The following is an 18,345-nucleotide window of genomic DNA, read 5'->3' on the forward strand; positions in this document are numbered from 1 at the left end:
TGATCACTGGTCCTGCACTCCCCAGCCAATGCATCTACCTGGTCCTGTTAGAATTTTATTGATCGAGGAGATCACCCTCCCCCCCGCCCCACCTCATTCTTCTAAATCCCAGTGAATGTCATCCCATTGACTCAATCTGTCCTTACATAATCAGTCCTGCCATCCCAGGAATCAGTCTGGTTAATCTTTCCTGCACTCTCTCTGTAGCAAGGAAATCCTTCCTCAGATAAGGAGACCAAAACTGCACACATTATTCCAGGTGTGGTCTCTCCAAGGTCTTGTATCTCTTCTCCTGTACTCGAATTCTTGTTATGAAGGCCAACATACCATCTGCTACCCTGCATGCTCACCTTCAGCAACTGATGCACGAGAACATTCAGGTCTTGTTACACATCCCCCTCTCTCTCAATCCATTACCATTCAGCTAATCTGCCTTCACAGGGCTGAAGGACGAGGGCAGCAGATGCACAAGAAGTTCACCACCAACAAGTTCCCTTCCAAGTCACTCACCGTCCTGACTTGGAAACATATCGCCGTTCCTTCACTGTTGCTGAGCCAAAATCCTGGAACTCCCTCCCTCACAGCACAGTGGGCATATCTACGCCACAAGGCCTGCAGTGGTTCAAAAAGGCAGTTCACCACCACCACCACCTTCTGAAAGGCAATTAGGATTGGGCAATAAATGCTGGCTCAGCTAGCGATGCCCACATCCCCAGAACGCCTTGTAGAAAATGCTTACAACCAGGCCCTGGAGAACAGCCAACATCTTGGGGTCAGAAGGTGGATGGAGGAAGGAAAGAGGACAGGTAACGAATTACAATAACCAGATAAGTTTGATCAAAATGCACAATATTGTTTTACGACCACGTCCACCTCACGGAGGATTAAAGAACAAAAATGACTCAACCTACCCTGATCCCAAACTGTTACGCAATATATAAAAAGACATGTCCATCCAATTGCTCCTCAAATTCTTCCTTTCATATAACAATGGTATTATTAAGCAGGAAAAAAACCAGAAAAATCAGTGACACTTTTCAGGCTTAACACTTGCGCTTTCTAATTGTAGAAATCAGGGACCTTTAACACTCTCACCTCCCAAGCCACAGACTATAACCCTCACATTCCAAGTCCAGCCATCTCAATGGTTTTCTCCTTCTCAGCTGCCAGTTAAGGCTGACCAGTCTCCAACCAAACAGGGCAATTGCCGATAAAGGTTTACTCACCCTTTGACCTTCTTTTCCCTCTGAACCTGGAAGACCTTGAGGCCCTGTGGGACCCTGCAACACAAACATCGGCAGATGCCACACGTCAGCTTTATCCACTTTCCAATGCTCTGGAACTTAAAGGTTATGTCAAGGTAGGGTTGCCAACCCCCCCAGGGTTGCCCTGGAAGCGCCAGGAATTAAGGATTAATCACCTGACAGTGCAAAGAGTAAAACCCAGGATATAAATCATGCTCTTAATTACAAAAATATTGAAGGCGGAAAGGATGTTTCAATGGGCAGGGCTGTAAAACAAGACGCGATCATTTGATTCAAATCACTAGGATTATCTCCAGAGTTGTTCACTCGATGTCAGGGTGCATCTTAGACCACAGTGCCAATACAGAGAGGGAGACGTATTGCTCTAACATTCAATCTGAAAATCTAGGCAGAATACAAAATACTGTAAAAATACTCACCCTTTCTCCTTGTGGTCCTGGTAAACCATAGGCACCAGGCTCCCCCTGTAAAAATATTGATCACAATGAACATTTTCACCAAAAAGGTTGTTTGTTTAAGTTATTTATGCACGTCACAAATAGGCTTACATTATTTGATTTGATTTTGATTCATTTTTGTCACATGTATTAGTATACAGCGAGAAGTATTGTTTCTTGCACGCTACACAGAAAAAAAACATACCATTCAGAGAAGGACAGGGGAGAGTGCAGAATGTAGTGTTACAGTCCCTAGGATATAGGGAAAGATCAACTTAATACAAGGTAGGTCCATTCAAAGATCTGATGGCAGCAGGGGAGAAACTGTTCTTGAGTTGTTTGCTATGTGTCCTCAGACTTTTGCATCATTTTCCCAACAGAAGAAGGTGAAAGGGAATATGTTCAGGGTGCATGGAATCCTTGATTATGCTGGCTGCTTTTCCAAGGCAGCGGGAAGTGTATGCAGAATCAATGGCTGGTTTGAGTGATGGACTGATCTTCATTCATGACCCTTTATAGTTCTTGGAGAGACCAATTCCATACCAAGCTGTGAGACAAACTGAAAGAGTGCGTCTGTAAAAGTTGGTGAGAATTGTAGTGAACATGCTAAATTTCCTTTGCCTCCTGAGAAAGTCGCAGCATTGGTGGGCTTTCTTAACTACAGAATCAGCATGGAAACCAGGTTGTTGGTGATCTGTACATCTAGAAACTTGAAGCTCTTGACCATTTTCACATTAGCACTGCAACAGAGTTACTGTGAAAATCCCCTAGTCGCCACACTCCGGCACCTGTTCGGGTAGACTGAGGGAGTATTTAGCATGGCCAATGCACCTAACCAGCACATCTTTTGGATTGTGGGATGAAACTGGAGCACCCGGAGGAAACGCATGCAGACACAAGGAGAATGTGCAGACTCTGCATAGGCAGTGACCCAAGCCAGGAATTGAACCTGGGTCCTTGGCGCTGTGAGGCAGCAGTGCTAGTCACTGTGCCACAGGACAGGTCACATAAATTAGGCTTCCTTTCCCTTGAATATAGATGATGAAGGGGTAATCTAATTGAGGTGCTTAAGGTGATGAAGAGAGTTGAATAGGTCGATAGGTTGGAGAGTCCAGAACAAAGCGTCATAAACTGAGAAGTTAGAGCCAAGTAGTTCAGGAGTGATGTCAGGAAGCACTTTTGCATGCAGAGTGGGATTTTCCAGCCTTATCCGGGGCGGGACCTGTTGCAAACGAGAACAGAGAATTTGGCATTCCAGTCAAAACTCCATTCACTTGGCAATGGAAAATCCCAGCCATGAATGGGGATGGTAGGTTCTGGCCATTGGTGAATGGAAATCCTCTTCCGTACAAGTTGGGATCAAGTGAAAATTTCAAAATGGAGATTGAAAGATTTTGGTGCCAAAGCTAATAGGTGGAGTTAAGGCACAGATCAACCACAATCTAATTCATTGTTGGAAAAGGCTCCTGGGGCTAAATGTTTCACTATGTTCTTTCCCAAGACTGTAAAATCACAATTAAAATACCATGAAAGTAAAGCCTTTGTAATGCTTTTCATTGTGCTCTAACTCGTTTAAGTTGATCTTTGTCTACACCCTGGCTTTGACTGTAACTCTACATCCTGCACCCTCTCCTTTTCTTCTCTACGTATGGTATGCTTTATCTGTATAGTGTGCAAGAAATAATGCTTTTCACTGTATACTGATACACGTGACAACAATAAATCAAATCAAACTGCACCAGTACAACACACATCTCTATCATTTAATCCACTTTTGTCAATATAGAGTAGTCAGAGATCTCTTGATGGTTAAGTGTGTCTTTGCAGTACTCCCTGTGGACCCAGCACAAACAGAGCGGCCATCCCAAAGATACGTAGGTTAGGTTGATTGATCCTAGTGTCGGGGATTAGCAGGGTAAACATGTGGGGTTATTGGGATTAGGCCTGGGTGGGATTGAGATCAGTGCAGACTTAATGGGCTGAACAGCCTCCTTCTGCACTGTTGGGATTCTATGTGACCTCAGAACATCAAAGACATTAGAGGTGCTGCCACTAGCATCAGCCACCCTGGGGAAAATAAGCCAAGGTTCCAGTTCCTGCTCCTGATCGTTATTCAGAGATCCATACAGGGAAAAATGCCAGGTGCATTCCCACTATTGGTGAGAGCAGGAAATGGGTTGCACCTGATCTGCCGCTGGTGATACCACTCTGGACAAGAAAATAACAATGCGGACAAAATACCGTAATCCACCAACAATAAATGTACCCATTTTTGCACAAATGTCAGGTTTGTCAAATTTTATAAGGTTTCTGAAATAATGAATGACTTCCATGTTCAGGAATGGGAAATTTGATGCCCCCCCTCAACTGAGTTATTCAGAGGAAACATTGAAAAGAGGAGCAGGGGTTAGCCATTTGGCCCTTCCAGCTTGTATCGGCATTCAACACGATCATGGTTGATCCTCTATCTCAACGTTAGACTCCCACACTGTCTCTTTGACAACCTTTAGAGTCTATTCATTTCCTCCTTAAATGTATTCAGTGTTTTGGCCTCCACAGCCTTCTGTGGAAGCGAATTCCACACGCCGCCATCTTCTGAGCAAAGATGCTTCTTGTCATCTTGGCCCTAAATAGTCTATCCCATATCTCGAGAACTGTGACCACTTGTCATAGTCCCCAACAGCCAGAGGAAGCAACAACCCTGTATCCAGCCTGTCCAGTTAGATCCCCTTTTGTTTGACTAAATTCTAGGTGAACACAGACCTAGTCAACCCAATCTCTCCCTCATACGACAAACCCACCATCCCAGGAATTTAAGTCAAAGGACAGATATTGTTAAAATAGTGTTGGGGTTTGATATGGTTGACATAGAGAACAGATGTTCATTTGTGGTAGAGACCAAAGCTGGAGGCTATCAATCTAAGATAGCTATAAATAAATCCAATAGGAAATTCAGAAGAATATTCCTTACAGAGAGAGTAGATAGAACATGGCACTGATAAAGGCAACTGGCAGTTGATGCGAATAGTACAGGTGTATTTAAGGAAAGGCTGGATAAGTATGTGAGAGCAATGAATGAAAAGGTATGTTGATGCGACAGGTATGATGCAAAGGATTACTAAATTGGTCCCTGGGATGAGGGGGTTGCTTTATGATGAGTAAATCTTGCCCACATTCATAGAATCCTACAGTGCAAGAGGAGGCCATTCAGCCCATCAAGTCTACACCGACCATAATCGCACCCAGGCCACATCCCCACAACCTCATGCATTTACCCTAGCTAGTCCCCCTGACACTAAGGGGCAATTTAGCATGACCAATCCACCTAACCCGCACATCTTTGGACTGCGGGAGGAAACCAGAGCACACGGAGCAAACCCACACAGACACGGAAAGAACGCACAGACAGTGACACAAGTTGGAAATCGAACCTGGGTCCCTGGCGCTGTGAGGCAGCAGTGCTAACCGCTGTGCTACCAAAGCTGGGATTGACTGATTTATGGTCGCTCAGGGAATTAAGGGATATGGGGAGCGGGTGGGAAAATGGGATTAAAATCCATGATCAGCCGTGATTGCATTGAATGGCACAGAAAGCTCAACTCTCTTGCTATTCTTGTGTTTAAGCTTTTGATACACTGGTTAGGTGCATATTGGCAATGCTAAATTCTCCCCATGTGTAACCGAACAAGCGCTGGAGTGTGGCAACTGGGGGATTTTCACAGTATCTTCACTGCAGTGTAAATGTAAGCCTACTTGTGACACTAATAAATAGACTTTTGACTATAAAATCTAAGCTCTATCTTTGATAGGGTTGACAGGATGAGGAGATGAGTGGTGAGAGAAGATCCATGTGGAGCTTAAAGATCAGCTGGGCTGTTCTACCTTTGTACAGTCTAAGTCATTCTATGCAATCCATACCCTGGGATGGGTTACATTCATTGGGACAGGAAGGGAAAGTGGGCCAAGAATATAAACAAGGTCTTGTGATTACTGCTCAGTGTAAATATACAGTGCCCGCCAGATAGAGTGCTGAGATTCACTGCAAGAGCATGTGTCCCTGGATATGAATGAGGGAGGGAAGGAAGGAGGGGTTAGTTGGCTCCAGTCCTCTCTCATTCATCTTGCTCTGCACCAAGGTTGCCAAGTGCTTGGCTATATCATTACTGAAAGTTGTCAAGGCTTTTTTTTTGTGCTGGCACGTAAGACTTGATGCATTCATGTTTGGGATCATGACCGTATGCACTTATTTAAGGCATTTTTGGCACCGTTTCAGTAACTGGAGCTGGAAAACTATTTTTCAAGACTCAACTTCAGACCCAGTTACTTTTCAAACACAGCAAGCAGCCTTTGGCCTGGTTCCCTCTCTCAGAATGCTGGCTGAGTTTGTTCCCTCAGATTTTGACACTGGATGGAATTTTATGATTTTTCCTTTCCCCACCCACCTCACCCCCGAATTGTTCTCACAGATGGGAAAAGTGGCAGAAAGCTGCCTTGTCAGGTGTTCCCGCCAAACTTCAAGCGCAGGGAGAAAAGAATGGAAGAGGGGGGCTGGGGTCCCATGACATCAGTCAGGCAAGGCTGAATAAACCCAGGACATGAGCAACCTTGACTCACACACCTGATCTGAAACAAATAAAAACGAACAAAAAAGGATCCCCAGATGAAAATGGAAGCCAACTCCCCCATGCGGACATTGGGGACCACCCCCCTCCCCCAACACATGGACACGGGGACCCTCCCCCATCCACACGCACATGGGAACTCTCCCCAGGGAAGGCCACCACCACCTTGAACATCCCCAATGGAAACCTTCCCCTGTGGGCATGCCCCCTCCACACATCGCCACCCCTCTCACCTCAAACATCTCCAACGGAAGCCCCACAACATGGCCCCATGGCAGCATCCCTGGGTATTCCGAGCCTGACCCTCTCCTGCACTGTAAGCTCCCAATGGGGACCATACACCAGGTCCCCGTTGACCCAGACCTGCTGCAAAGCCACCGATGTAATGTCACTACAGACATGTGGGGAGGGGGATAGAATTTCTTCCACTGGGGGATTATTTATCAGGGGCGTAACTCGCTAATGATACTTAAATGTATGCATTCCCGACCTAGATGATGGAAACCCCATTACGTCATTGTCCCTGCTTCCTGCCAGTGTCAAGATGAAATCCGTTGGTGTAAAATCTGTGTGGGGACACTCATTGGCTTCTCTGTCCTCAGGCTCTTAGTTGCCTACCAAAAATGGGATGGAAACTCTCCCCTCCACGCCATAATTGTTTCACTGTTATTTTGTGACCAGAATTCTCCTCTATTTCACTCTTGCCATCTCTATACAGTGGTCTTCGTTTCACCTTACCTAACCTTCAAAATTGCTCAGTTTTTAGACCATCAGATACCTGCTGGAGTGCAAGTTTTGCACAACTGAGGTACATTATCTGGATCTCAGCTACTATTCACAGCCTCAGTTAATGAATAGGAAAAAAATGTGTGTGGGGACATATAAGAGCAAACAATGCAGGCAAAGCCATTTACTCCCTTGTGCTTATCTATCCCCTGTTCTGAAGCTGTAGTTCTGCTAATGTTTCCTTATCCACTTCCCTTCAGCAAGGAATCTGTTTAATTTCAGGCTGTGCATTCCTGTGTGAAAAACCTTTTCTTTATCTCTCGTTTTGTGATCCCAGAATTCCACACGGACAGCAAGAAGTCTACATCATTACAACGCCTGGATCACAACATTGTATAGACTCATAAAACCCTCACAATGCAGGAGGCCATTCGACCCATTGCGCACGCATCGGCTGTCTGGCAGAACATCTTACTCAGGCCCGATCCCCGTAAGTCCACTTACTTATCCCTTTTAAACCCCCTAATTTATACATCTTTGAACACTAAAGGGGCAATTTAGCATGCCAAACCACCTAGCCAGCACATCTTTGGACACTAAGCAGCAATTTAGCATGGCCAATCCATCTAACCTGCATATCTTTGGAGTGTGGGAGGAAATAGGAGCACCCAGAGGAAACCCACGCAGGTATGGGGACAACGTGTAAACTCTATGCAGACAGCCACCCAAGCCCAGAATTGAATCCGGGTCTCTGGTGCTGTGAAGCAGCAATGCTAACCTCTGTGTCACCATGCTGGCATTCCTGCCCCACCTGAGATGCCATGGAAGCGCAGACCAGGGACTGATCATGTCTTCTTGCTGCTCCTATTGTGTCTTAGCTGCTCACTTGTGGAGCGGTTAAAAAAAAAAGTACTTTTTTTGATGCTAAAGCAACTGAATGCAATTGTTTTCAAATTCCTTCCCCCATGTTAAGTATACTTTTCTGAGTTTTCTTTTATTTGTTCATGAGATGTGGAAGTGGCTGGATGGGCCAACATTTATTGACCATCCCCGAGAACATTTGAGAGCCAATCACATTGCTGTGGATCTGGAGTCACACGTAGGCCAGACCAGGTCAAGACAGTAGATTTCCTTCCCCAAAAGGGGATTAGTGAACCAAAAGGGTTTTTACAACAATTGACAATGGTTTCATGGTCATCATTAGATTCCAGATTTTTACTGAGTTCAAATTTCACCATCTGCCTTGGGTGGGATTCGAACCCAGGTCCCCTGAGCATTGCCCTGGATTACTATTCCAGTGACAAAACCATTATCACCATCATCTCCCCAATCAGATTCAGAGATCGAATACTTACTGGTTCTCCCTTCAGTCCCTCAACCTGTAAGAGATAGAAAGGAATGAATTAAATGTGAGGTAAACATACATTCACACTTCAAAGAACAAAACAGCACAGGAACAGGCCCTTCGGCCCTCCAAGCCTGCGCTGCTCACACACCTAACCAGACCATTCGTTTGTATCCCTCTATTCCCAGTCTGTTCATGTGGCTATTTAGATAAGTCTTAAATGATTCAATGGGATTACACAGAACATAAACTAAAGATTAATCATTACTGTTTGATTAGATTTTTGAAGAGTTTTAAGTGATAGATACAGGTGTTGTGAATTCAGTTATAGAGGGCAACAGCTTTACAATTCTTCAGTTGTATAGAATGATGAAACGTACACTGCACACTGATATCTGGTTTAAATTCCTGAGACATACTCCCATTTTGTGAAACTCCATGCTGGGGGAGCTAATTTATTATATGTACCTTGGTTGGATTATAAACATTCATTTTACTACACAATGTATTTAAAAATTCAGGATAACCATTGTAAGATACACTTCTAGGCATTCAGGCTATGGAAATTCAGAAGCTGGAACATTTACATTTAGGGCAGAATTGGATTTACCCTCGGAGGTTTCAACTTCCACCTTGGAACATTCCTCCCCAACACTCCCGCTGTCCATTATGACTCTCACCAACTTTTACAGGTGCATCATAGAAAGTATTTTTTCTGGTTGCATCACAGCTTGGTATGGCTCCTATTCTGCCCAAGGCCACATGGAACTACGAAGAGTCATGAATGTAGCCCAATCCATCACTCAAACCAGCCTCCCATCTGTTGATTCTGTCTACACTTCCCGCTATCTTGGAAAAGCAGTCAGTATAATCAAGGACACTACGCACCCCAGACATTCCTTCTTCCATCTTTGTCCATTAGGAAAAGGTATAAAAGTCAGAGATCACGTAGCAACCGACTCAAGAACAGCTTCTTCCCTGCTGCCATCAGACTTCTGAATGACCTACTTTATATTAAGTTGATCTTTCTCTGCACCCTAGCTATGACTCTAACATTACATTCTGCATCATCTCCATTCCTTCTCTAAGAATGGTACGCTTTGTCTGCATAGCGGGCAAGAAACAATTTCACTGTGCTAATAAATGTGAAAATAATAAATCAATCAAGTCCTCCACCACTGCTTCAGCCTTCCAGACGCCAACTGAACGAGGAGCAGAATCTTTGTAATGTGACCGTCAGAGAAACAGCTTTTCATTCCCATCAACAATATCTTTTTACATTAATTGGTGCATTCACCATACAGGCAATCAGAGCTCACTCACCAACCAATCAGCACTCCCTTCTCATACACTAACAAGTTGTAGTTTTCCCTGACATCAGTATTCTTGGGACTATCCTGATGAGTACAAGGCAAAAAGCTTCCACAAAATGTCTTTCTTCAGCGATACTCAAGTTCTGCACGATCAAATATCTTCACAATTAGTTGAGGAAAGTGGTGAAAGAAAATGCAAATGACAGAAGTTTATTTTAATGCCGCTAAGCTTTTATTCCTGTGCTGTTTGTAGGAAGATGGTTATCTCCTCCTCTCTTCCCTCTGTAGGCTGCATAGTGGCACAGTGGTTAGCACTGCTGCCTCTTAGCACCAGGGACATGGGTTCAATTCCCGGCTTGGTCCATGTGGAGTCTGCATGTGGTCCCTGCGTCTGCGTGGGTTTCTTCCAGATGTTCCGGTTTCCTCCCACTGTCTGAAAGACATGCTGGCTAGATGCATTGCCATGCTAAATTCTCCCTCAGCGTACCTGAACAGAGTGTGGTGAATGGGGATTTTCACAGTAACTTCATTGCAGTGTTAAAATAAGTCTAATGTGACACTAATAAATAAACTTAGTGTCCAACTGTAATGGAACTGTTCCCAGTTTGCTGCCATAATGTCACTGGGAAGTAATAATGGTACAAGCAGAGTTTGCACCACACGTCCTGACAAAGTTACATAGTAGAGAAAATCTACTCTCTCAATCGAAGGTCCAATGTGACCAGCACCCCCAAGATTCAAAACAAACAGAAGGCGAGTTCAATTAAGAAGTCAGTGTCATGTTATTCTAATGATTTAATACCTTGGACTAATCTAATGTACAAGTAACAAGGAACTAATCACTTATAAGGGATTTTGCAAACACGTTGTAGATTCACTTATTAATCCTAGACACACGAGAACAGTAATATATCGGGATAAGGGCTTGAAGGCATCAGAGCTGTTATGCATGTGCTCTGCTCAAAGTAAAAGTGAAACTAAGACTGGATCACATGACACACTTCCCTTCTGGCGATGTTATGCTGATATCTCTTAAAGGCATATTACAACAGTTCTGCGACGTCAAGGTCAGGCTTCAAAATCAAGGTCAACATTTTTGCATTGCCTGCTTTAAAATGTTAGAATATCTCCATCATTTCCAATTCTTCTGTGGCTTCTAAATAGTGAAAGGTATTGAATAGCACAGGATTTAAAGAGTTCTGCAGCATTCAGATCCAAGAAAGGAATGAAGTATAATTGGAGTTGAGATGGATGATTGTACTAAATGGTGGACCAGGCTTGAGGGGCAGAATGGTCTATTCAAGTGGTCTACCTAGTGCTGGAGTCTCTAGAATCCACAACCTTCTGACACTGAAGTCAACGGCTATATAACTGGCTGCATGGAACAGTCCAGAAGTAGGCCTGGCTGGAATGTGGCTGACAAGGCTGGTTAATGTGGGAGTTTTCAAAATGCAGTGGGACATTCTGAAAGAAACTGCACCACCAATCACTGGCCATTCCTCTCCCACGTTGGTTGTTGATATGCTCATGAGTGAGCCTACAGCAGCAAATGTGGGAGAGGAGGAGTCAGTGATTGGTGGAGTAGCAATACTGGCAGCAGCAACTGAGCTGCAGAGAAAGAGTTACCAGGGAGGAGGGGCAGAGAGATGGAGAGGGGCTGCCACTCTGTGTTGAGGAGGGTGTGAGAGGGACGTGGACTAAGTGTGTGAGCTAGTCTGAGAGTGAGTGTGATATGTGGGGGCGAGTGTGGGAAAGAGCTTTTATTTTAATTCATTTGTGGGACATGGGAATCACTGGTTGGCCAACATTTATTGCTCGGACATTAGCACTGCTGCCTCACAGTGCAAGGGACCTGGGCTCAATTCCCGGGTCACTGAATGTGTGGAGCCTGCATGTTCTCCCCATATCCGCGTGGGTTTCTTCCGGATGCTCCAGTTTCCTCCCATAGTCCAAAAGACATGCTGTTTAGGTGTATTGGCCATGCTAAATCCTCCCTCAGTGTACCTGAACAGGTGCCGGAGTGTGGCAACTAGGGGATTTACACAGCAATTTCATTGCAGTGTTAAGGTAAGCCTGCTTGTGACACTAACAAATAAACTTTTAACATTAAGAGAAAATGCTGGAAAATCTCAATGGGTCTGGCAGCTTTGTAAGGAGAGAGAAGAACTGACGTTTCGAGTCCAGATGACCCTTTGACAAAGCCACAATTCCCATGGTGGGCAGGCGGATTGGGAAAATTCACCCCACTGTGTCTCTCTCTCTCTCTCTCCCCCTCCCCCATCCCCCAAGCCCACCTCCCATCTGTATTCAACATAGTGGATTCTTTCTCCAACGGCTCAAATTAGATAAATTACACAACTGGGTCGCAACTTGGCAGATGGAATATAACGTAAGTAAATGTGAAGTTATGAGCTTTCGTAGGAAGAATAAAGGAGCTGAATATTATTTAAATGGAGAAAGACTGCAGAAAGCTGCAGCACAGAGGGATTTGGTGTCCTGGTGCATAAATCATAAAAAGCTAGCATGCAAGTTCAGCCAGTAAATGGGAAAGACAAATGGAATGTTGGCCTTTATTTCAAAGGGAATAGAGCATAAAAATAGGGAAATCTTGCTAAAACTGTATCAGGCAGCAGTTAGACTGCAGCTGGAATAATGCGACTAGTTTTGGTCCCCTTATCTAAGGGAAGATAGACAGGCATCAGAGGTAGTCCAAAGAACGTTAGAATCATCATAGAATCTACAGCATGGGAACAGGCTCTTTAGCAGTTGTTCCTGGGTATGGAGGGATTTTCTTATGAGAAAAGATTGAGTGGGTTGGGCTTTCAATCATTGGAGTTTAGAAGAATGAGATGCGACCTTATTGAGACATATGGGTAGGATTTTGGAGCCTCGCTCAAGCAAGACCAGAAATTTCCACCCAAGGTTCAACAGACATTTCCACTGCCCGCCCTTCCTTCGCTCCAATTCTGTGGCAGGCATGGCCCAGTAGAATTTGGGCGATAGGATTCTCAGGGGTTTGACAAAGTTAAAACTGGGAGGTTGGTTCCCCTTGGGGGAGAATCTAGAAGCAGAGGGTATAATCTCAGAGTAAGGCGGTCACCCATTTAAGGCAGAGATGTGGAGGAATTTCTTCTTTGAGGGCAGTGAACCTGTGGAATTCCATATCTCAGAGAGCTAATAGAGGCTGGGTTGTTAAGGTTCAAGGTCAAGATAAACAGATTTTTCATCAGTAAGGGAATCGAGCATTATGGGGCTAAGGCTAGAAAGTGGAGTTGAGGATTATCCCATCAGATCAGTCATGATCTTACTGAATGGTGGAGTAGTCTCGATGGGACAAATGTCGTCCTTTGGCTGTTGTGTCTTACAACCAAATTGCCTCATTCCCAGATCATCATCAACGTGTTGCGGTACATTTGAGCCAAAACAGAATATCATGGCCCTGCACGTCTGTCACATTTGCAAATTAAGTTAATGTTGCTGTAACCACAACTGCATTTTCTAAGAGTGGTCGGCTCATTAATCTTAAAGTGGCTTGATGCTGGTGTTGTGACTGTACAAGTTCTTTTGGGTGGTTCACAGGCCAAGTATCTGGCAGGTCAGAGGGCACATTAATTGTTGAGCCGTCAACTAAATTGAGAGGTCCAGTTTGTGCTACACTGTCAGTGTGATCATCTGTCTGTCCTAGTTCAAATTAAACGCTGCGTCTAGACTACTCTCTAGCTATGCCAAAGTATTTTGTGTTCCCAAAACATTTGGCTTTAATGTTTTAATTAAAAATCCTCTCTGAAGTTAGGAAGACATTCTTTCCCCCAAATCTAAGTTGCGATCACTGCATTTGCCAAACATAGCAAGCTACCAAATAAACCTGTTGGACTTTAACCTGGTGTTGCGAGACTTTTTACTATGTTTACCCCCAGTCCAACGCCGACATCTCCACATCATGTTTGCCAAACATTCCAGATGTTGAAATGTCTCGATCAGCTTTCTGAATTTGCAACCTCCCCAATTCACCAACTTTGTGCTACAGTTGCGTGCTCGCAGACGACTCCCAGCTTCGTCGCAATTCTTGCTCAATGTCCATTGTGTTTGGACAGAGCAGAATGCTACACAGCCACAGCTTAACATAGAAAATAGGAGCAGGAGTAGGCCATTCAGCCCTCTGAGCCTGCTGTGCCATTCATTGGTTGATCATCCAATTCAGTAACACGTTCCCGCTTTTCCCCCATAATTCCTATGAAATTGTGCCCCAGAAGCCGCATCTAACTCCGTCTTGAAAATGTGGGGGGCGGGGGGGGGGGGGGGGGGGGGGGGGGGGTGATTCTCCCAAAAACATTTTAAGTGCCAAATTTGTGTAAAAATTGGAGTAAATCATAGAATCCCTACAGTGCAGAAGGAGGCTATTCAGCCCATCGAGTCTGCACAGACCAAAATCCCACCTAGGCCTTATCCTCATAACCCCATATATTTACCCTGTTAATTCCCTGACACGAGGGTCAATTTATCAAGGTCAATCAACGTAAACTGCACACTTTTGGACTGTGGGAGAAAACCAGAGCACCTGGAGGAAACCCACACCGATATGGGGAGAACTTGTCAACTCCACACAGACAGTGATCCAAGCCCAGGATTGAACCTGGGTCCCTGGTGCTGTGAGGCAGCAGTGCTCATCACCAGCTGTTACTACATAGGCCTGAGACTGGTTTGGGTTAACCAAAGAAGAAAATCACAGCACAGGAACAGGCCCTTCGGCCCTCTAAGTCTGCACCAAACACGCTGTCTGACTTAACTAAAATTACCCTTCCAGGCACCACATCCCTCTATTCCCATCTCATTCATGTACTTGTCAAGATGCCCATTAAAAGTCACACCGTATCCGCTTCCACTACCTTCCCTGGCAACGAGTTCCAGGCACCCGCCATTCTCTGTGTAAAAGATCTGCTTTGTACATCTCTTTTAAAACTTGCCCCTCGCACCTTAAACCTTTGCCCCCTAGTAATTGACTCTTCCACCCTGGGAAAAAGCTTCTGACTATCCACTCTGTCCATGCCTCTCATAATCTTGTCGACTTCTATCAGGTTGCCTCTCAACCTCCATCGCTCCAATGAGAACAAACCAAGTTTCTCCAACCTCTCCTCATTGCTAATGCCCTCCACACCAGGCAACATCCTGGTAAATATTTTCTGCACCCTATCCAAAGCATCCACATCCTTCTGGTAGTGTGGCAATCAGAACTGAACACTATATTCCAAGTGTGGCCTCACTAAGGTTCTATAAAGCATCAACATGACTAGCCAATTTTTAAACTCAATACCCCAGCCAATTGAGGCAAGCATGCCGTATGCCTTCTCGACTAATTTCTCCACCTACTTTCAGTGCTTTGTGTACCAGTGCACCCAGATCCCTTTGCCTATCTGTACTCTTAAGGGTTCTGCCATTTACTGTACATTTCCTATCTGTATTAGACTTTCCAAAATGCATTACCTCACATTTGTCCGGATTAAAGTCCATCTGCCATCTCTCCGCCCAAGTCTCCAACTGACATATATCCTGCTGTATCCTCTGGTGGTCCTCATCACCATCCGCAAATCCACTAACCTTTGTGTTGTCCACAAACTTACTAATCAATCCAGTTTAATTTTCCTCAAAGGTCCTAGCATTGATCCTTGAACCAGAACTGATGCCTGATCATTGAACCACTCTGAAAACAGTTGGTGTCTACCTAAGTGGATTGAGGATCAATGAAACCTACTGAATGGTTCATAGAATCTACAGCACGGACACATGTTCTTTGGCCCAAGCTGATCCATGCTGACCAAAAAGCCCTTCTAACCTAACCCCATTTGCCTGCTTTTGGCCCATATCCCTCTAAACCTTTCCTATTCATGTATCTGCCCAAATGCCTTTCAAATGTTGTCAATGTCCCTACCTCAACCACTTTCTCGAGCAGCTTATTCCATACACATACCACCCTCTGTAAAAAAAATTGTTCCTCAGGTTCACATTAATTCTTTCCCCTTTTAACTTAAACCTATGTCCTCAAGTTCTCGATTCCCCAGTTCTGGGAAAAAGACTGAGTGCTCTCACCCTATCCGTGCTTCTCATGAGCTTATATATCTCTGTAAGATCACCCCTCAGTGTCCTACAGTCCAAAGAGTCTTAGCCTGTTCAATCTCTTCCTATAACTCAATCCTGGCTCTATAATGAAAGCAGTATAAAATGATCAACATTGAACTCCATAAACAATTTATTGGCACTCATGTTGCCCTGAAGTTCTTTAGTCTCATTAGCATTCCGCTACGTGAACTACACAATTCCGATACTTTCGTTCAATTGCAGCCAGTCTGGCCTCCGAGTGGTCCCAAAGAAATACAAGCAAAGAGACTTTAATGAACCTCCCATAAAACAACAGATTCTACCACAAGCAGATAGATAAATTAATGATTCAAGTACAAATTAAAGTCCACATGATTTATAGAGCTGCCAGGAAACAAAATGGAATAGAAGGATCCATAGCAAAAGTTTGTTCATTCCAGTTCTGCTGACGGTCACAGCATTATTTGGCCGAATTTCTGCCGAATCATAAGAACGGTGGATCCATTTAAAATTGTTGGGTGTGACCCGATGCCAGACTCCTATCTCCTCCATTCCCGGTGCCCCCAGTTTCTGGTAGTGCAGGTAAGGAGGTAAGAATCAGAACACACCCATCCTGGCCAAATCCTTTCCAAGGTAATCATCTCCTAGCCCTCCCACAAATTTTCATGGAGTTGGGCCAACTCCACTTGGCTTCACCCTCAGAGTCTGGACCATTGTCTGGATTTGAAAAGATAAGTCTTACCCCATAACCCCGCTCTCATGAAGGGGGCATGAGATTGCATGGACCACCTACCCCACAGCACTGATATGCAGTATGCCAAGTCATGCCCCTCTCCTACTCTTTGCCAAAGCCTCCCTACGTCCTCCATGCCAACTCATGGCACTCCCATGCTCATTCACCCAACTATCTAATATTAATTTGCTTCCTGTATCACAGTTACTATACAGAACAAATAAACCCTATAGTAACAATTGGATGTGTAGAACTACTTGAAAAGAACATCCCATTCATAATTATCTTTAAAAATATTGTTCTATAATCCTATAAACATGTCAATCAACCAGAATGTTTAAATATCAATAAAATAATCCAAAAAAAAACTGACATCTCTCTATCCTATGCAATTGAGCCATTGACAAAAGAGAGATTCCTGGCTTGGGTCACTGTCTGTGTGGAATTTGCATGTTCTCCCTGTGTCTATGTGGGTTTCCTCCCACAGCTCAAAGATGTGTGGGTTAGGTGGATTGGCCATGATAAATTGACCCGAGTGTCAGGGGGAATTAGCAGGGTAAATATGTGGGGTTATGGGAATAGGGCCTGGGTGGGATTGTGGTAGGGTGCAGACTTGATGGGTTGAATGGCCTCCTTCTGCACTGCAGGGAATCTAATGATTCCGTTCTAATGATTCTTTGTGGAATTACTCTGGAACTTGGGAAGCCTATAGTTCCCCATTGCTTTCTCCATGGCAACACCTTGGCCAAGCCGATTTGACTTGCTAACGAACCAGCATTCTTTTCTCTTGTAATATAAATTTGAAATTCTTGTGTTTGTCCTGATGGGTACAAGTTGAAAAGATTCAGTAACGTGTCTCTCCTTTCATCAAAGTTCAAGTTCTGTACCACCAAGAGATTTTGTGAAGTGTATTCACAGTTGGAATGAAGGAAACATGGCAGCTGCAGCAAAATCTTACACACATCAACAAGATGATGACAAGTTAATCATAGAATCCTCGCAGTGCAGGAAGAGGCCATTTGGCCCATCGGACATGCACCGATAACAGTACACCCAGGATCTATCCCTGTAACTTTCCATATTTACTTCACTAATCCCCCTAAAAGGGGCAATTTAGCATGGCCAATCACTTTAACCGCACAACTTTGGACTGTGGTAGGAAACCAGAGCACTCGGAAGAAACCCATGCAGACACAGGAAGAACGTGCAGACTCCACACAGACTGTGACCCAAGACTGGAATTGAACTCGGGTCCCTGGTGCTGTGAGACAGCAATGCCAACCACTGTGCCATCTGTTAATGGTGCAGATCATCCAGTCAGCATTGGGGAGAGTGCACCTGTCAAGATTACAATTCAATCTGCCCACTTACCCATTTCACACTGGAGTCTTTGCACCCTCCGGTGGCGACTCCAGCCCGGATGTAGCAATGAACAGAGTTGGGAGGCCAAGTAACTGTTTTTCCTGGGAAGCCACATCTGTCTTTTTTGTGATGAATGGAAGGCTTCCGTTGACTGATCTATGTAGCTTCAAATGGAGACCCTCACCCCCCCCCACCCACCACTGCACTGCATCACCACCCCTCACTAGCAATTCTCAATCCTCCCTCTCACCCTCAGAGTGATCAACCCCCTCACAATGCTCATCTCGCAATCGTGCTCACACTCTCACCCTCAATAACATTCAACCATCCCCCCCCGTCCCCCACTCCCTTCCGCTCTCCCACCCAGACAATGGTCAACCTCTCTACCTCACTCTCTGATAGCACACACCCTCCCTCACTCCCCTGAACACATTCAATTTCCCTCTGTC

Source organism: Carcharhinus amblyrhynchos, chromosome 7 (genome assembly GCF_965287045.1).
Source record: "Carcharhinus amblyrhynchos chromosome 7, sCarAmb.v2.hapA, whole genome shotgun sequence".
Taxonomy (NCBI): domain Eukaryota; kingdom Metazoa; phylum Chordata; class Chondrichthyes; order Carcharhiniformes; family Carcharhinidae; genus Carcharhinus; species Carcharhinus amblyrhynchos.